The sequence below is a fragment of the Zalophus californianus genome, chromosome 1, assembly GCF_009762305.2.
Source record: "Zalophus californianus isolate mZalCal1 chromosome 1, mZalCal1.pri.v2, whole genome shotgun sequence".
NCBI classification, from domain to species: domain Eukaryota; kingdom Metazoa; phylum Chordata; class Mammalia; order Carnivora; family Otariidae; genus Zalophus; species Zalophus californianus.
The window spans coordinates 169,583,960-169,604,783 of NC_045595.1; the positions used below are offsets into that span (position 1 = coordinate 169,583,960).

The following is a 20,824-nucleotide window of genomic DNA, read 5'->3' on the forward strand; positions in this document are numbered from 1 at the left end:
AAACGGGAGAGGGAGGGAGAAAGAGAAAGAAAAAGAAAAAAAGAGGGAACGAAGAGCACTAGAGAAAGGGATGTAGAGCACAGAGGGGGGAGAAAGGGTTGGGGAGAAAATGAACAGGAGCCACAGAGAGACAAACAGGCAAGGTCTGGGAGGAAGGGGGGATTGGGATTATTTTGTTTTTGTATGACTTTTTTTTTTTTTTTAAGAGCGGAGTTGTGGGTGACTGTTACGACTAAAGGTGTTTTCTGTGAATTTGAAAAACTAAATAAGGGTTCAGGAAAACGGAAGGGTTCCTAAGCGAGGCCAAGGAGGGGCAGCTGGGCGTCCGAGGAGCACAGCCTAAGTGGTGGCTGCCGCCCGCCCGGCAGCGGCGCGGAGCCGAGGGCGCAGAGCCGAGCGCGCGGCACGGAGCTGGTGCCGCCTGCGCCCGCAGCCCCTGTCTGTCCCGCCGCCCGCCGGTAAAACCCGCCAACTCCTCACTCCCGGCAGTGCTTATTTGACAAGAAAGGTCTCCCTTTGCTGCCGGTAGCATGCAGCATCCAGAGGCCCCTCTGGAGACTTCTGCAGCATTAAGGTAAATCCAGCAAAGGTTGGGGAGGATCAGCTGAGATTGGCTTGTGGAGAAAGGAACCTCAAAACCAACCTCGGTGCCCCAACATCTGCTTATGTAACCGGATTTCAGGACTTGCCCTCTGGTTATTTTCGGTATTGAAAAAAACTTTCATTCCTAACAATTGGAAAACGTCTTAGGGCTATAGCTCACTCTCTGTGTGTCTTAAACATTAAGAGAGGATTCGACCAACAAACGGCTGAAGAATCAGGCTGAAATTCTTAAGAAATACATTCAGAGAAAGAAAAACAAGCTCCTTTGGCTGCTGAGTGGTGACTCACTTCCCAGCCCAAGCTTGATTTCTGCCACCAAAGGAATTAAAACATTTTAAAAGGGAGAACCTGAGCCTTGGGGATGAGGGGTATTGAGAGGGGAAAGGGAGGGGTGGGGTAGGGTAAGTGGACTGAGAAGAATAGGGGACTTTTACTCAATAGGTCTTTACGTAAATATATCGATAGATGGATGATAGATGATAGATAGATGATAGATGATAAATAGATGATAGATAGATGATAGGTAGATGATAGATGATAGATGATAGATAGATGATAGATGATAGATAGATGATAGATAGGTGATAGATAGATGATAGATGATAGATGATAGATGATAGATAGATAGATGATAGATGATAGATAGTTAGATAGAAAACCTGATTCAGTGTTCACCACATCCTTATGAGGTAAGTGTTGTATAGATTTTTCTTTTTTTAAGAAGGGACCCTTAAAGGGGTTAAGCAACTAGCTCAAACTTACAAGATGGGGAGTCTCAGCTACTGAGCTTTCAAAGCTTATGAACTCTGTGCACCAGGCTGTCATATAAAACACCTAGCTCGGTCTCAGGTTAGATCCTGATGTCTTTGAGGGTTACCAGGCTCCAAGAGAAGGAAAAATGATGGACAAGAGCAGGGTTTCTCAAACTGGGTACTATGACGTCTTGGGCTGGATAATTCTATGTTGTGGGGACTTCTGTGCACTGCATAATGTTGAACAGCCTCTCTGGTCTCTACACACCTGATGCCAGTATCATCCTCCCTCCTAAGTGGTGAAACTGAGAACGTCTCTACACTTAGCCAAATGTCCCTGGGGGAGGGGGACAAAATTCTCTCCTCCCTATAAGAACCATTGGTCTAAAGAAGGTCACAACTATAAAAAAGGATTTAAAGAAATCCATTAAGAAGATGCCCAATAGTGGCATTGGGTAACAATAATACTAGTTGCCACGTGTGGGAAGTTTACACTGGACTTAGTTTTTTACATAACCATATTCCCTTCTGCCCTCTGGAGCCCAAAGCTTCCATCGCTTCCTTTGTAACTAAGCTTTTTCTCAATTGGATACATGTGGAAATCAACAAAGTAGAACCCCATGTGCCTGGGGTTTGAGGGAAGATTAGTGATATACCAGATGAAAATTTTAAAATTTAAAATTTATCATAGACAAATTTGACATTGGAAAATTATTCCAGATGGTATAATTTTTTGGAAATTGCTTCTTTGTTTTAATATTTTTAATTTTTCATGTCTATCCCCCATTTGCATTATATTCAGTAACTTTTAGGCTGCAAAGAAGTTATATCTAGTGGTTAACTAGCTAGCAGAAAATAAGTACTCAATGGATATTTATGATATAATTGAATAAATGACACTGTTGAGCACTGACACGTAGAAAATAGTCACTATTTATTAGTTTAATGAATAAAAAAAGAATTAATGCTTAGGAAGCTAGAATGTTCACATTAACTTTCTTGCCTATTTGCTATTTGGTTTTACCCTTTTCTCATCTTCCATAACTCAGTTTTCCTCTTTGTGAATAGTATGTTTGTCTTTTAAGGATGTGGCCAAACCCATGAAATTAAGTCTATGAAATGAAAAACCCTTGTTACTAGACCTAGAAATAGGACTGCATTGACTATTCTGGCTATGACCCCTGAAGTCAGATGTCATTTTGGAGGCAGGGTACCACTTCTGGCACTTTTTAATTTAGCAAAGAAATGTATTCTGGACAAACTAGACAAGACCCAGTTAGAGAAACATTTGGTAAGCATGTCAGGAAATATCCTCATTAGATTACAGTAAATCATCTTTTCAATCCTAATTTTATGCCTTTCAAACATTCCAGTTCCATCACACAGTTGTAAAAAAAAATAGAAACAGAAAAGGCAAGAAAAGTACATTCAAAGGGAAGGCAATTGATGGCTGTACTTTTCGTCTCCTTTTTCTTCCTTCACTCCCTCCTTTTAAACCTGAATATCCAGCCAACATAACAAAAGAGCTCCTTTCATTTTGTTTGGATGGTGCTAATGATTAGTTCATTTCTCCGGTTCATACTTGCCTAAATCTGATTCAGTAGCAGATCTGGACAACAAGTAAGGAATCCAGGAATGTGATTCTTTTGCTGGTTCTTAGCATGCCCTCCTAGAATCTCTCCGAAGGTGACTGAGGTTTGAAATGACCTAGTTTGGTCTTCTGTGGAAAGAAAGGAATCCAATGACAACATACTAGATGCTCTGAGGTTTCCATTGTGTGCATAATATAACAACAGCTCCAGATTATTACCTTATTTTAAAGAGCTTTAAATATGGACCCTCCCTTTTTTTTGCTTATTTGGAATTAATCAATTAACACATATTTATTAAGAATGGATACCAGATAGTGTAGGGTATTCAAAGCAGAAGAAAACAAGAATGTAGATCTGTCCTCATGGAGGAAAAGAAGCATGAAATTTTGTTAGTTGGGTAGCAAAGAGGAGAAGTTGGCAATGAGCTGAGCCATGGAAAGTAGCATTTAGATACATGGGTGCTGAACAGTAGGGCAAGGAACAGGATGTGTTCAGCTGAGGAAGGCACAGGAATATTTGGGGGGATAGTGAGTTGGCCAGCGTGATTAAAAGGGAAGGGTCCATGTAGCAGAATAATGAGGTGAAGGAACAGGAAAGGAGAGGTGGGATCAGCCTGCTGGAGGCCTTATATGTCACCTCGGTAGTCTGAACAGTGCACTGTAGGCAATGAGGAGTCTATTAAGATTTTGCTTTTCTTTGAATAGTGTCTCTATAGAAGCTTTGCAGATGAATGCACGTGTTATGTCTAGGGCCATTAGGGTACTTAGAGAAATCGGAGTGTGTTTGTCCTGTGGACTTGGAGGCCTGTGTGAGGTGGCAGACAGAGTGGTGACTGTTTCTATCAGTGCCCTGTGTGGTTGTAAGGAGAGAGAAAGGCAGGACTCTCCCAGAGTATGGCCAGGATGACAGACGTGATTAATGTGAAGGGTGGTGTCTGCTCTGTGTGTCATTTACCTGTGGCAGCTTTATGGTTCTCAGAAGGTATCCACTCCCAGATAGTAGGTCTGACGAATGAGATCATGAGTTCTCAAGGGTTCCTGGATTAGAGAACAGCGGAACCTGGCGTTAACAACTCTACCTTCACATGTACGCTTTTAAACAGCTAACTTGCAATGATTTTACATGTGTTACCCTTGGCAGATTTCAGCCTCTCATTTTACCTGCCACTCCTAAGTGCTTCAAAATGCAAATGAACATGGCTTTTAGTCTAAGCAAAAATCACTGACGATTTGAAGTTTTATGTACAGACATTTTCTCTCCATCTATCAAATGATCCATCAGTCAGTCAGCCTAAGCTTGTTCTAAGTATCACCGCATATGATCTTGGCCTGCGAGGTACTCACAATCGCCAGCACTCCAGGGCATTTAAAATAGGGTTTTATTTACAGAAATTGAAAAGGCTCAGAGCATAGAAGAAAGGCACACCTCTCCTGCATTCCAAAGGAATGCTGGATTCTGTGAGTCACTGTTTTCCTGTTGGTCCAGATGGTAGAGAGCTGACTCCGGTGATCCTACAGACGACCGCCTCACAGCTCCCACTGGCTTTGTAAAGAGCACTGGACAGAAAGTCAGGAAATCTGGGGTTTAGTTCCAGCTCGGCCACCAACTACCCGTGAAAACTTGGGGCTGATGTTTTATCATTTTTGGATTTAGTGTCCGTATGCAAAATAAGAAAACTTAACCAGACATTCTCTAAACTTCTTGCCACTCTTCAGATGCCTACGCTGTGCCGGTCCAGTAGATGATCCTCTTACTCTTCCCCATGAAGTCAACCCAACATTCAATGATACACATGCGTAGCTTTAGGTGTGGGAGTAAGAGCTCATAATGCATGAATCCAGTGTTTGCTACAAGGGGATTACACCCCAATATCAAGCCTTGCCCGTATTCCAGGCTCAGAATCCCAAAGTGGGGTGTACCATCGCCACTTAGCTAGCCCGTAATGGTAAGCACTGCTGCTCTGAGTCGTAGGGCCTGGCAGAAGTCTCCTGTGTTAGCTGTCAGCCTTGAAACCTGGAAGCCTTTTAACTCTCTTTCTCTGAATCAAGTAGTAATTATCATTTTGCCCGATGGAAATGGGACCACACCACACCTATCCCTGGTTTCTGAAAATTCTATCCATTGTGCCAGATTTACCTAATCTCCAAATTAATTGATTTGATTTCCTAAGGAGCTCTCTACAGGTCTCCCACTTTCCTGGAAATTCCCCCCCTCTCCCCAGTGTCTCATCTCTTTATTTCTTTAAGGGGGAAAATCTTGGTTGCCCTTTTCAATATAGTTTAAATTGTTATAGCTCCTTTAGTTTCCCAAATGATTTGATTTTTACTAGGATCTGTGAGCCTTTTTCTGGCTCTCACCTTCCCCATAACCAGTGACAACTAGAGTCACTCTGTTCTTTTTTTATACCTTAAAAAATTTCATTGTAGGAATTCTCTCATGGGGCCAGGGCAATGAAGAGGGGGAGATACAGTCCAGGGATTATTTCTTACTCAGGAGTGGAAAAGCAAAGGCCTTCCAGGGTGCTAGTAAAATACACTTCACCCTTATTTCATGGCACCCTAGATCCTATCTACTGTCTGGGAATTGTCCTGATACTAGAATTCCCTTGCCAAATAATTCCTAACTCTGCCTTGTCTTCTATCCTCCATTCTTTCTGATTGTGGTTTGCCCTCTTAGGTTCTTGTTAATATTTACCTCATGTTCAATTATAATAAATCCCTTTTTTCCTGCTCAAGAGTTACATCTTACACAACTTAAGATTTTCTTTTTTTTTTTTAAAGATTTTATTTATTTATTTGAGAGAGAGAGAACGAGAGATAGAGAGCATGAGAGGGAAGAGGGTCAGAGGGAGAAGCAGACTCCCTGCTGAGCAGGGAGCCCGATGTGGGACTCGATCCCGGGACTCCAGGATCATGACCCGAGCCGAAGGCAGTCGCTTAACCAACTGAGCCACCCAGGCGCCCCCACAACTTAAGATTTTCATGAAGAACTCCAGTTTGACAGGCAAAAATGTTTATCTGAGATGAGAGATCTAAGTGCCCTCACCTTAGACTGCTATGTCCTGTCCCCAAATCACCTTGCATGTTGCCTTGAGAGCAATCACCCTAAACCCAGCAATGATTATGTCATACCTTCGTTCAGGCACCTTTAATGGCAGCACATTATTCGATTTGTAAAAAAATCTGAATTTGTATTCTGGCATTCAAATTCCCTCCCCCCCCCCCCCGCCCCCTTCCATGATTCAAGCCATCTTCATTTCCAACTCCATTCACATACCCTGTGCTTCTGTCAGGGGAGACAATTTACTTTTCACGTCTGTGCCCTTGACTCTTCATCTTCCACGTGATGGTGCTTGGAGCTCCTGTTGCCAGAACCACCCGTGGACACATGCTCACATCCTTTATTACTTCAATACTACCTTCTTCAGGAAATGTTTTCTGATCCTTTTTCTGAAGCTCCCAGGAAAGTCAGTACTTCTCTTATGACATTTTTCACTATCTAGTGTTTCATACATATGCTCACCTCTTCCCTCCTTAACTTCACTGCTTTCTCCTTGAAGGTTTAACTCCTTTTCCTGACACTAGGCCTAGCATAGAATGGGTGTGTCAATATAGGTTTGTGGATTGTGGAACTTTAAAAAAAGTAAATTATTAACTCCTCTCCTACTTTCTCTATTGCTAACCCCTTACACCCCATTTAGCTCAACAAAACAATACAATACAAAAAAACTAAACAACAACAACAACAACAAACATCTAGAGCTGCTGGTATATTTCTGGCAGCATTGTAGAAGCTGAAGTCCCAAAGACCAACATGGCTTCGTTCCCACTTTCAAGGAATTTAAACAGTCTTGTCGGGGAGATGGAGAGAAATAGATCATTTTTATTCAGCATGGCAAATTCTATGGGCAAGATAAGTACTGGGCTGTATGACAGGAGCTCAGAGGAGGTCTTTGCTCATTAGGGGGAGCTTTGAGATGGTAACTCACAATGCAAAGTGTAAGTCAGAAGATGGAATCAAGAAACACACAGAAAAGAAAAGCTTGCTCCTTACTTGTTAGGGTGAAAATACAATGATACACTTTATATTTTTTGGTTGAGAATCAGGGGGGTCAGTCTGCATGTTGTTCTGCAAACTGAGTCTTCCTGCCTGGTAAGTCAGTGGAAGTACAAGGGTTATTTGAGCAGATGTGTTTTAATATTGCTTTGAAATAAAAAGGGCCCAAATGTACTCTTCTGGTATACACCATCACACTCTAAGGCTTTTGATTGACTGAGTGAATGAACAATAGACTGCCGCTAATGCTGAATGCGCTTAAGAACTGTGGCCACTTATTTTTGGACCCTCCATGATGGCTAGATACCATCTCATGGTGTCTCATTCTCATCTATTTCCTTTTAAGGGAAATATCTTATAAGATGTCCTTATAGAACCTCCCTGACAACAAAGGGGACAATTTAGAGTCCTACATACCTTGGCTACTACATTATTCATGGATTTATATCTTCAATGTGGACAATTAATGGTTAGCCCTTCTCACCTCAGCTTAGAGCCGCCATATGGTTTTGTAAGTACACTCAGTGTGCCAATACCAGACCTCTTCATCTCTGGTAGCCCACTTGTTTTCCTAGAAGGAAAGTCACAATCTTGGAGTTTTACTCGATGCATAAGGAAGTAGTTAAGTCTATTTGCAAGAAACCTTAAAAGCATCACAGCTCTTGACACGTAGTTAAATGGGCCTTAGATTACTATGGAAGGTAGTGGGAACAGAAATGACCTGTTAAGAAGTGAGACTTAAATTTCTGTGCAAAAAGTGGCTAGATCCCTTGAAACTCTTATAAACTGTTACTTACAGCTTTGTTTCCATTGGACTTTAGAGAAGGAGTCTGTGCCACTCTGTTTTGGTCTCATCTTATTTTTCCCATCCTCATTTCTTCCATGTTCTAATTCTTCATTCTCTTAGTTTTCAATTTAATTTTATCTTGTGTATATTTTACATCCTTTCTGGAACCTTCATTTTTTTTTTTTTTTTTTTTTAAATTTTTTATTGTTATGTTAATCACCATATATTACATCATTAGTTTTTGGTGCAGTGTTCCATGATTCATTGTTTGTTCATAACACCCAGTGCTCCATGCAGAACGTGCCCTCCTCAATACCCATCACCAGGCTAACCCATCCCCCTACCCCCCTCCCCTCTAGAACCCTCAGTTTGTTTTTCAGAGTCCATCATCTCTCATGGTTCGTCTCCCCCTCTGACATACTCCCCTTTTCTTCCTCTCCTGTTATCTTCTTCTTTTTCTTTTTTCTTAAAATATGTTGCATTATTTGTTTCAGAAGTACAGATCTGTGATTCAACAGTCTTGCACAATTCACAGCGCTCACCGTAGCACATACCCTCCCCAATATCTATCATCCAGCCACCCCATCCCTCCCACCCCCAACCACTCCAGTAACACTCAGTTTCTTTCCTGAGATTAAGAATTCCTCATATCAGTGAGGTCATGTGATACATGTCTTTCTCTGATTGACTTATTTCACTCAGCATAACACCCTCCAGTTCCATCCACGTCGTTGCAAATGGCAAGATCTCATTCCTTTTGATGGCTGCATAATATTCCATTGTGTATATATACCACATCTTCTTTATCCATTCATCTGTCGATGGGCATCTTGGCTCTTTCCACAGTTTGGCTATGGTGGACATTGCTGCTATAAACATTGGGGTACATGTACCCCTTCGGGTCCCTACATTTGTATCTTTGTGGTAAATACCCAGTAGTGCAATTGCTGGATCGAACGGTAGCTCTAATTTTAACTGTTTGAGGAACCTCCATACTGTTTTCCAGAGGGGTTGCACCAGCTTGCATTCCCACCAACAGTGTAGGAGGGTTCCCCTTTCTCCACATCCCCGCCAACATCTGTCGTTCCCTGACTTGTTAATTTTAGCCATTCTGACGGGTGTGAGGTGGTATCTCATTGAGGTTTTGATTTGGATTTCCCTGATGCCAAGCGATGTTGAGCACTTTTTCATGTGCCTGTTGGCCATTTGGATGTCTTCTTTGGAGAAATGTCTGTTCATGTCTTCTGCCCATTTCTTGATTGGATTATTTGTTCTTTGAGTGTTGAGTTTGATAAGTTCTTTATAGATTTTGGATACTAGCCCTTTATCTGATACGTCATTTGCAAATATTTTCTCCCATTCTGTCGGTTGTCTTTTGGTTTTGTGGACTGTTTCTTTTGCTGTGCAGAAGCTTTTTATCTTGATGAAATCCCAATAGTTCATTTTTGCCCTGGCTTCCCGTGCCTTTGGCGATGTTTCTAGGAAGAAGTTGCTGCGGCTAAGGTCGAAAAGGTTGCTACCTGTGTTCTCCTTTAGGATTTGGATGGACTCCTGTCTCACGTTTAAGTCTTTCAACCATTTGGAGTCTATTTTTGTGTGTGGTGTAAGGAAATGGTCCAGTTTCATTCTTCTGCATGTGGCTGTCCAATTTTCCCAACACCATTTGTTGAAGAGACTGTCTTTTTGCCATTGGACATTCTTTCCTGCTTTGTCAAAAATAAGTTGACCATAGAGTTGAGGGTCCATTTCTGGGCTCTCAATTCTGTTCCATTGATCTATGTGTCTGTTTTTGTGCCAGTACCATACTGTCTTGATGATGACAGCTTTGTAATAGAGCTGGAAGTCCGGAATTGTGATGCCACCAGCTTTGCTTTTCTTTTTCAGTATTCCTCTGGCTATTCTGGGTCTCTTCTGGTTCCATACAAATTTTAGGATTATTTGTTCCATTTCTTTGAAAAAAGTGGATGGTATTTTGATGGGGATTGCATTGAATGTGTAGATTGCTCTAGGTAGCATTGACATCTTCACAATGTTGATTCTCCCAATCCATGAGCATGGAACGTTTTTCCATTTCTTTGTGTCTTCTTCAATTTCTTTCCTGAGTATTTTATAGTTTTCTGAGTACAGATCCTTTGCTTCTTTGGTTAGATTTATTCCTAGGTATCTAATGGTTTTGGGTGCAATTGTAAATGGGATAGACTCCTTGATTTGTCTCTCTTCTGTCTTGTTGTTGGTGTATAGGAATGCCACTGATTTCTGTGCATTGATTTTATATCCTGCTACTTTACTGAATTCCTGTATGAGTTCTAGCAGTTTTGGGGTGGAGTCTTTTGGGTTTTCCACATAAAGTATCATATCATCTGCAAAGAGTGAGAGTTTGACTTCCTCTTTGCCGATTTGGATGCCTTTGATTTCTTTTTGTTGTCTGATTGCTGTGGCTAGGACTTCTAATACTATGTTGAATAGCAGTGGTGAGAGTGGACATCCCTGCCGCGTTCCTGACCTTAGGGGAAAAGCTCTCAGCCTTTCCCCATTGAGAATGATATTCGCTGTAGGTTTTTCGTAGATGGCTTTTATGATATTGAGGTATGTACCCTCTATCCCTATACTCTGAAGAGTTTTGATCAAGAAAGGATGTTGTACTTTGTCAAATGCTTTTTCTGCATCTATTGAGAGGATCATATGATTCTTGTTCTTTCTTTTGTTAATGTATTGTATCACGTTGATTGATTTGCGGATGTTGAACCAGCCTTGCAGCCCAGGAATAAATCCCACTTGGTCGTGGTGAATAATCCTTTTAATGTACTGTTGGATCCTATTGGCTAGTATTTTGGTGAGAATTTTTGCATCCATGTTCATCAAGGATATTGGTCTGTAATTCTCTTTTTTGATGGGGTCTTTGTCTGGTTTTGGGATCAAGGTAATGCTGGCCTCATAAAATGAGTTTGGAAGTTTCCCTTCCATTTCTATTTTTTGGAACAGTTTCAGGAGAATAGGTATTAATTCTTCTTGAAATGTCTGATAGAATTCCCCTGGGAAGCCATCTGGCCCTGGGCTTTTGTTTCTTGGGAGATTTTTGATGACTGTTTCAATTTCCGTAGTGGTTATAGGTCTGTTCAGGTTTTCTATTTCTTCCTGGTTCAATTTTGGTAGTTGATACATCTCTAGGAATGCACCCATTTCTTCCAGGTTATCTAATTTGCTGGCATAGAGTTGCTCATAATATGTTCTTATAATTGTTTGTATTTCTTTGGTGTTGCTTGTGATCTCTCCTCTTTCATTCATGATTTTGTTGATTTGGGTCATTTCTCTTTTCTTTTTGATCAGTCTGGCCAGGGGTTTATCAATCTTGTTAATTCTTTCAAAGAACCAGCTCCTAGTTTCGTTGATCTGTTCTACTGTTCTTTTGGTTTCTAGTTCATTGATTTCTGCTCTGATCTTTATGATTTCTCTTCTCCTGCTGGGTTTAGGCTTTCTTTGCTGTTCTTTCTCCAGCTCCTTTAGATGTAGGGTTAGGTTGTGTATTTGAGACCTTTCTTGTTTCTTGAGAAAGGCTTGTATTGCTATATACTTTCCTCTCAGGACTGCCTTTGCTGTATCCCAAAGATTTTGAACAGTTGTGTTTTCATTTTCATTGGTTTCCATGAATTTTTTTAATTCTTCTTTAATTTCTTGGTTGACCCATTCATTCTTTAGTAGGATGCTCTTTAGCCTCCATGTATTTGAGTTCTTTCCGACTTTCCTCTTGTGGTTGAGTTCTAGTTTCAGAGCATTGTGGTCTGAAAATATGCAGGGAATGATCCCAATCTTTTGGTACCGATTGAGACCTGATTTGTGACCTAGGATGTGATCAATTCTGGAGAATGTTCCATGGGCACTAGAGAAGAATGTGTATTCCGTTGCTTTGGGATGGAATGTTCTGAATATGTCTGTGAAGTCCATTTGGTCCAGTGTGTCATTTAACATCTTTATTTCCTTGTTGATCTTTTGCTTAGATGATCTGTCCATTTCAGTCAGGGGGGTGTTAAAATCCCCCACTATTATTGTATTGTTGTCAATGTGTTTCTTTGCTTTTGTTATTAATTGGCTTATATAATTGGCTGCTCCCATGTTCGGGGCATAGATATTTACAATTGTTAGATCTTCTTGTTGGATAGACCCTTTAAGTAGGATATAGTGTCCTTCCTCATCTCTTATTACAGTCTTTGTTTTAAAATCTAGTTTGTCTGATATAAGGATTGCCACCCCAGCTTTCTTTTGGTGTCCATTAGCATGGTAAATGGTTTTCCACCCCCTCACTTTCAATCTGGGGGTGTCTTTGGGTGTAAAATGAGTCTCTTGCAGACAGCATATTGATGGGTCTTGTTTTTTAATCCAATCTGATAGCCTGTGTCTTTTGATTGGGGCATTTAGCCCATTTACATTCAGGGTAACTATTGAAAGGTATGAATTTACTGCCATTGTATTACCTGTAAGGTGACTGTTAACTGTCTGTTGTCTGTGTTCGTTTCTGCTCTTTGCTGCTTTTAGGTTCTCTCTTTGCTTAGAGGACCCCTCTCAATATTTCTTGGAGGGCTGGTTTCGTGTTTGCAAATTCTTTTAGTTTTTGTTTGTTCTGGAAGCTTTTGATCTCTCCTTCTATTTTCAATGATAGCCTAGCTGGATATAGTATTCTTGGCTGCATATTTTTCTCGTTTAGTGCTCTGAAGATATCTTGCCAGTCCTTTCTGGCCTGCCAGGTCTCTGTGGATAGGTCTGTTGCCAATCTAATGTTTCTACCATTGTAGGTTACATATCTCTTCTCCCGAGCTGCTTTCAGGATTTTCTCTTTGTCTCTGAGACTCGTAAGTTTTACTATTAGATGTCGGGGTGTTGACCTATTTTTATTGATTTTGAGAGGGGTTCTCTGTGCCTCCTGGATTTTAATGCCTGTTTCCTTCCTCACATTAGGGAAGTTCTCTGCTATAATTTGCTCCAATATACCTTCTGCCCCTCTCTCTCTCTCTTCTTCTTCTGGGATCCCAATTATTCTAATGTTGTTTCGTCTTATCGTATCACTTATCTCTCGAACTCTGCCCTCGTGATCCTGTAGTTGTTTCTCTCTCTTTTTCTCAGCCTCTTTATTTTCTATCATTTGGTCTTCTATATCGCTGATTCTCTCTTCTGCCTCATTTATCCTAGCATTTAGTGCCCCCATTTTTGATTGCACCTCATCAATAGCCTTTTTGATTTCGATTTGGTTAGATTTTAGTTCTTTTATTTCTCCAGAAAGGGTTTCTCTAATAACTTCCACGCTTTTTTCAAGCCCAGCTAGTATCTTTAAAGTCATGATTCTGAACTCTAGGTCCGACATCGTACTAATGTCCGTATTGAGTAGGTCCCTGGCTGACGGTACTACCTCTTGTTCTTTTTGCTGAGGTGATTTCTTTCGTCTTGTCATTTTGTCCAGAGGAGAATAGATGAATGAGAGAACAAAAGGCTAACAGGTTTACTACGTCCCCAGCAAATATACTGTATACAAATCAGAAAAGACCTGAAACCAGGGGAAAAGAAAGGGAAAGAAAGAAAAAAGAAAGAGAAAAAGAAAAAAAAAAGAAAAAAAAAAGAAAAAAAAGATAAAAACAAAAACAAAACAATTCAAAAAAGGCAGAATATGATCAAATATGATCAGGCTAGTGCATAGATCAGTGCCACACACTAGATTTTGGGCGTATTTTGGTCTGTTAGAAAAAAGTGCCTCCTAAAATTTTAAAGGAAGAAAGACATATATGTACAAAATAAGGGTTGATACAATGAAGGGATGGAAGATGACTGTAAAGATGAAAATTATAAAAGATTTTATAAAAGGACTTGGTAAGATAAGTTGTTTGAAAAAAGAAAGAAGATTTAAGGAAAAAAAAAAAAAAAGGAAAAAGGGAGAGAATGTGATCAGGCAGGAGACTAGAACAAAGCCATACACTAGTGATTTAGGGTATATTTTGATCTGTTAGAAGAAACTGTACCTCAAAATTTTAAAGAGAGAACAACTTATACATATATGCCAAAAACAAGGATAACTACTATGAAGGGATAAAATATGACTCTAAAAATGAAAAAAAAAATTTTTTTTTTTTTAAAAAAAAGGGATTTATAAGATGTTGGTTGAAAAAGGGAAAAAGAAAAATAAAAAAAAGTCAACAAAAATTAACTTTGATGAAATAATGAATCATGGTAAAAAAAAAAAAAAAAAAAAAAAAAAAAGAAGCCATGAATCTATGTGCAGTATTCCCCTAGCGCTGGAGTTCTCCTATTCTCCTTGATCGATCAACTTGGTCTTGGCTTGCTGGCTGTTTGTGTTGATCTTCTGGGGGAGGGGCCTGTTGCTGTGGTTTCCAAATGTCTTTGCCGGAGGCGGAATTGCCCCGCCCTTGTCGGTCCGGGCTAAGGAAGCTGCTCCAGTTTGCTCTCAGGAGCTTTTGTTCCCTGCAAGCTCTCGGCACAGCTTTGGAGGACCAGGGCGAAAATGGCGGCCTCCCAGTCTCCGCCCGGAGGAGCCGAGAACTCAGGGCCCCACTCCTCAGTGCGCCCCCAGAGAAAAGCAGTCACTCCCGTGTCCCCGGTCTCCGGCCGCTCTCCATGCTCACCCGGCCTGTGATCGAGCGTTGCTATCTCTGGCACCCGACCCCGCTCGGAGTCTCCAAATCCAGCAGATCCCTGCAGTGCGTTCCCGCACCGCTCCTCCCCGGGAAGGAAGGGGAGTCTCCCCGGATCTGCTGCTTGTTGGGTCCTTGCTGGGGGAGCCGTGCCCCGACTGGGCCGCAGATCACAGTTTATGGCAACCCCGAGCTGAGAGCCCGCGACTCTGCTCCGTATCTGCAGCCGGCTTCCCCGCCCCGACACCTGGGAGCTCTGCCGCACACAGGCACCCCCGGTCTCTCTGTGACCCCAAGGGTCCTGAGACCACACTGTCCCGGGAGGATTCCACCCCCCGCTTAGCCACTGCAGCGACGTCCCTCCGCCGAGCCAACTTTTAAAAGGTCCGATTTTGTGCTCCGCGGCTCTAGCACTTGCCAGAAGCGGCCGGCGGAGGCCCCTCCCCCGCCGTTTATCCTCCCGAATATCGCCTCGGATTCACTTCTCCGCACGTCCTACCTTCCAGTAAGTGGTCGCTTCTCTGTTCAGAGAGTTGTTGCTACTCTCCTGTTCGATCTCCTGTTGAGTTCGTAGGTGTTCAGAATGGTTTGATCCCTATTCAGCTGAATTCCTGAGACCAGACAAAATCTAGGTCTCCTACTCCTCCGCCATCTTGCTCCGCCCCCTGGAACCTTCATTTTTATTAGACTTCCTGTGCTAGACTTATTATCAGAGAGTTTCAGGTGGATACTGGGATCGCATCTGGCCACGTGGGATAGGAAGTCCATTGTTCAGGATCAGATGGGCTTCCCCATTCCCCACTTTTTTAAAAAAATATTTTATTTATTTATTTGAGAGAGAGAATGAGAGAGAGAGCAGGAGAGGAGGGAAGGTCAGAGGGAGAAGTAGGCTCCCCGCTGAGCAGGGAGCCCAATGTGGGACTCGATCCCGGGACTCCAGGATCATGACCTGACCCGAAGGCAGTCACTTAACCAACTGAGCCACCCAGGCGTCCCCCGTTCCCCACTTTAAGTGACTAGACCGAGAGGTTTTCTTACTGGACATTTCTGAGAATAACACGTTTGTATCAACACAAATGAATATTATTTGCTATTTTAATTTGTGTTATCTTGTGCTAACTTCTGCCTTCTATATTATAAGTTGCTCAAATTGAGAAGTCAAAAAGACTGTGAGCTCCTTGAAAGCAGGAAACTTGTTCAAAATACTAGCATAGGGCTAATTGCCCTAATAAGCTTTTGTTGGTTAATTTCCATTTTGAGACTATGAAGACGACCATCTTTAAAATCCATGAATATATTTTCATCTGAATATTCCTCTTTATGACAAAAGTATATATAGGCATAGGCATAAAAATGATAAATTTTGGGTATTTGGGACAACCCTTTTAGGTCCCAATCTGGGTCTTAATTTTTGAAGGCAATGTCAGTAGCACTAGTTTAACTCATAAATTAAGAATTCCACCTATCATGTTGTTAGTATAGGCAAGAATTTGGGGTCTCATGAGGGGAAGAAGTTGGCCTATTCAGTGAAGTAAGAATCTAATTCTCTGTTCCTTATAAATAATAATAATAATAATAGTAATAATAATAATAGTAACACTCTGTGGGAGTCTAGTGCCTAGGAATATTTTTTTTTAAGATTTATTTTATTTATTTGAGGGAGAGAGAGAGGGAGGGAGAGAGCTCACCAGCACGGGGAGGGGCAGAGGGAGAGGGAGAGAATTCTTAAGCAGTTTCCTCACTGAGCACGGAGCCCAACCACCACAGGGCTTGATCCCAGGACTCTGAGACCACTACCTGAGCTGAAACCAAGAGTCAGATGCTTAACTGGTGGAACCACCCAGCACCCCTAGTGCCTAGGAATATTAATAGATGTTATGTAGAAAAAAATATGTCCAAAGGATTTATGTTTCAGAAATTCTGGATTATTAAAATTAGGCAACTTTCCTCATTGCAGGGCTATTCCAAGCCTTCAATGGCTAATGTGCTTTTTCAAGTTCTGAAAGGCAGACATTATACATAGTGTTAATTCTAGGATTATTTGGTTACCGAACCAACCCCACACTGAGCTGTCTCTCTAAGGGTCTTTTCACACAATTATCTTCTTTGTATGCCCTAAATTGGGAAACACTGTCCAAGAAATTGCCACATCCCCACCTCTAGGACCACCACTATCACCGCTCCCTCTTAAGTATGGATAGCACTTGAGGCTTTTCAAAGTATTTCCACATATATTATGTCATTTCATTTTCATTAGCTGTGATTAATGTAGGGCAACTCAGTAGATGAGAAAAGAGATACATGATTCCGTAGTTGCTGCCTTAGTGTGTCAGGAAATTATTGAGTTGGGCAGGGGTAAAGAGAACACAGGTGCATGGCTAGCAAATCCTTGGAATTGTAAAGGCTAGAGTTTTTCTCTGCTTTTATTTTGCAAACATTTTGTTCCCTTTAAACACTTTGCCCAGAGGAAAGTTTTCTACTATGTGGGGTGATATCCACATAATTTCAGATACTGTCCCATGTGGAGGGAGATAGACTTCAGATAGTTTGACTCCATGTCAATGTGCCAAATCTATTTGCCTGTGTAAAGCAGACTGACTCAATATTAGACTGTAATATAATTGGGAGAAAATTGGAGAAAAGGTTGGAAATTTGGTCAAAGCATTTTATTTATAGCAGAGAATTTTGTGCAGATTTGTTAGAAATTCTTAACATAGACAACTCATTGGATGGTTTAAAAAACTTCCCTCTGTCCCCAATTTGTATTTGGAAATTCCTGTATTTTGGATGTGTGTAGTTTGCACTAAATTTCCATTACTGTGTATGATTTTTTTTCATTTGATACTAACATGAGGCTACTTTCTCCGGGTGGGTGTAAACATGTTGTGGGCAAGCAAAAGTTAAACAGCAATTATCTGAGCCTGTAGACTTAATTTAATAACCAGTGTTTTTTGTTTCTGTTTTTGGTTTTCCCTTGAAGGGACGTTTGGAGAGACAGAGAGGAAAGGGCTTGTGAGTCTTCTAGACAGTATTCATCTAAAAAGGTATTCCTTTCTACACCTAATCCATTTCTTCCATGTAGCTACCCCTTCCCTTGAAGCAGAAGACACTGGTATTGTGTAAAGGGAGTGAGTAGTGCCCAAGAGAGCCATTTCCTGATACCCCAGAATGGCACAGATTTATACAAGGCTAGTAAGAGCAGAAATTAAAAAGTAACCAATGTAAAAAAAAAATAAGTAAATGCAGTGGAGTTCTTTAACATAGTTTCGACATTGACCTTTGAGAAATTGTAGATGCTTTGTAGCATCTGCCTGGACACCAAAAAGAGACAGTCCAGTGTGGGATGCTGCAGTGCCAATCTAGGGCAGAGGCCCTGCCATTGTACAGATGTCTTCTATGCCACCTTTGGAGGGGCAGGGACAGCTTGGTTGGGATGCTTGCCTGATGATCAGTGCCAGGGCAGTGGGCCATGGGGTCCTCTTGGCGTATTGAACTATTCTGAGACGGGGAGGGTCATAGCTGGGAGAATCAGGCTAAGACTTGATCTGTGAGGGAAAGTTGAGAGTCAGACATCTGTGTCTTGTTCTCCAATACATTTCTAGCCTGCCACAGTGCCTGGACACAGAGTCATTTTCAAGAAATATTTATGGAAAAGGATGGATCGATGAATAAAAATGACACAAGCACCAAGCAAGAAACAAGACGGAAATCAGGGCGTTGTGCACCAACGATGAAAAGATGAAATCTCAATGTACCAAGTTTTGCTTGGAGTAAAAGCGACATAGTGTTGGAAACAGAAGAGAGGAAAACCAAGGGTGTGTTTAGGGTATGACTCTAGGTATCCTTATTAGAGGTTTGATAGATTGGTGGTAAACCCCAGATAAATACTCTTGTGTTTGTATATTATATGTATGTATACTTGCATGTGCTTGTTAACTATTCCACAGTAGGGGGTCAGTTCTTCTCCACTCATCTTTATAACATCCCCAATTAGGCAAATCCTATTAGATATTGATAAAGTCATAGAAAGACCCAATAGGAAATGCAAATCTTATTTTATCTCCTATGTAGGTAGTGCTCCTAAGTGAGCAGCACGGTCATACCCAGATGCCCAGTAAACAAGAATGTATTGAGTGGTGGGGAAAACCAGCATAAGGTTAAAGTTTAACCAGAGACAATTTACCTTAGTAGGATAACGAATGTGGATGTCTGGAAGGACTCATGATTCAAGTGACAGGCTAAATTGATTCTTTCTGGTTCTTGTTTAATCAGTGTGTCAGTTCTCTAGACTGTTTCGAGAAACAAGGGGTTTAAGACTGTGTCATTCTCATCAACTATCATATTGCATTAGCAATGGTTATAGTTCTGGTTTCTATTTATACCATGCGACTGTTTTTAGCCAATCTAACTTGTGGCAGTTTGCCCATTATTTACATGTTGCTTTAAAACACGTTGGTAATAGAGAATGAAAAGCTTGCTTTTCCTGAGATGAGAATAGAAATGTCTGGGTTATCATGGGACTGACCGTGCACACACTTCACTTGTCACCATCTTATTAAGTCAATTTCTCAAAAGGAATTGCCAAACTTCTTGGCGTGTACATTTATCATCCATACATGGGAATCATTAGACTATGTAAATGCTGCCTTTTTGGAGTCATCTGTGCTTTATGTTCACTGGGTGGAGTTACTCAGTAACATAAATAAACCACAGACAAAGTCTTAGACAAAAAGTTCTTTGGATTGGGGAATAATATAATTTAAAAAAATGTGTTTGTTGCTTCCATGTGAGTTTTTGTTTATGTTTTGGATTACAGCCATTGCCACCACTGTGCAAAAGCCAGAAAGAAATCTAATCAGGTGTTGCCCACAGGGTTGCAATGTATTATAGTTTTCAGTTTTCACTACATGTTACTGAGTCAATAGACCCAGATGCAGAATACCTCCACTGGAGAGCTCTAAGGCACAGGCATTCAGAAACATTGTTTCATAATTAAAACATGGTCCTATCTCTTTGGATCTCTTTAAAGATAAAATCTCCTTTAAAAATGATCCCACTCTTAAAAAAAAAATAAAAAAAATAAAAAAAATAAAAATGATCCCACTCTTCTAATTAGAAGTTTCCCCAATTCTTTTTCACAAATATTATGTCTAGTTTTGGTTTCCTGGAAAACATGTGTCCAATAACCCTTTTCTAAACATATAGTTAATATGATTTCTTACAGTTCTCTAGCTTACATCTCTTTGCCAGGATATCTGCTCCTTCAGCTATGTAAAAGAAATTAAATTCTGAAAAACAATAAAATTTTCAGAGCACAGCTGGAAAGAAATTCCATGTAATTCTCTCCCATGTTTTCTTTAGAGTCTAGCCTTGTACCTCTCCTAGCTGCTTCACTGACTGTCAAATATTTTTATTCTTCTCTTTCTGGTGCCTTCTGTATCCAGACTACTGTCAAGTCCTGTTTATTTAGTCAACATTTCTTCCACACATCCATTCACTCAGCCTGTATTTATTGAACCTATGTGTTATGCATGCCAAGGATTAATCTCAGGGCGTCATAGACACAGCTGTCTGCCCCACACATTCCCTATCACTCACAAAGTACAGGCCTGATTACTTCTCGTTCCAGCCATTGAACTTGCTGCTTTGGGGCCTCAGAACAGTGGGCTGGCCTGCTGTAGCTCAGAGTACATTAAAATACAGTACCATACTCTTGTTTCTTGATTCCTTGACTCTTCCTCACTCTTTATAATTGGTTACTAGAGTAGGTAGAATAATGGCTTCCTAAAGATGGCCATGTCCTAATCCCCAGACCCATTGTCTCAAGAGACTCTGCAGATGTCATTAAGGACATTGGGATGGGGTTATCTTGGATTATCTGAGTGGGCCCAATCTAATTACACGAGCCTTCCAAAACAGAGAACCTTTCCTAGCTGTGTTAAGAGAAAAAGATGGAAACAAAAGAAGAAAGGTCAGAGAGATGCTACCTTGCTGACTTGGAAGACAGTAGCAAGCGATGTAAATGATGGCTAGAAGCTAAGAAAGGTGAGGAAAGGGATTATCCCGTAGGGCCTCTAGAAAGGGATGAAGACCTGCTGATACCTCGATTTTAAACAGTGAGATCCAGGTCATACTTCTAATTTATAGAGCTGTAAGGTAATAAGCTTGTGTGGTTGTAAGGCACTACATTTGTGGTAACTTGACATGGTAGCAATAGACAATTAATGCAGCTCCGTTCCCAGCATGGGCTTTTGTACTTCTCAGATTGATTTTTAGCATCTCCTGCCTAGTGGCCGCTTTCTCTCCTCAGGTATCTCTTCAACCCTTCTTGTAATTATTCTTCCCTCTCATAGTAATTTCCTCCTTCAATAAACCTTCTACACTAGTCTGAGTTTCAAGGCT

General features: G+C 41.1%; 1 long non-coding RNA gene across 1 annotated transcript; it reads left to right on the forward strand.

Moving 5' to 3' along the window:
* Positions 1 to 2: 2 nt before the first annotated feature.
* On the forward strand, positions 3 to 20,172 carry LOC113917619. The gene is made up of 3 exons (XR_003518302.2): positions 3 to 574; positions 17,403 to 17,466; positions 18,025 to 20,172. It is a non-coding gene; the product is annotated as an uncharacterized LOC113917619 (long non-coding RNA).
* Positions 20,173 to 20,824: the final 652 nt, after the last annotated feature.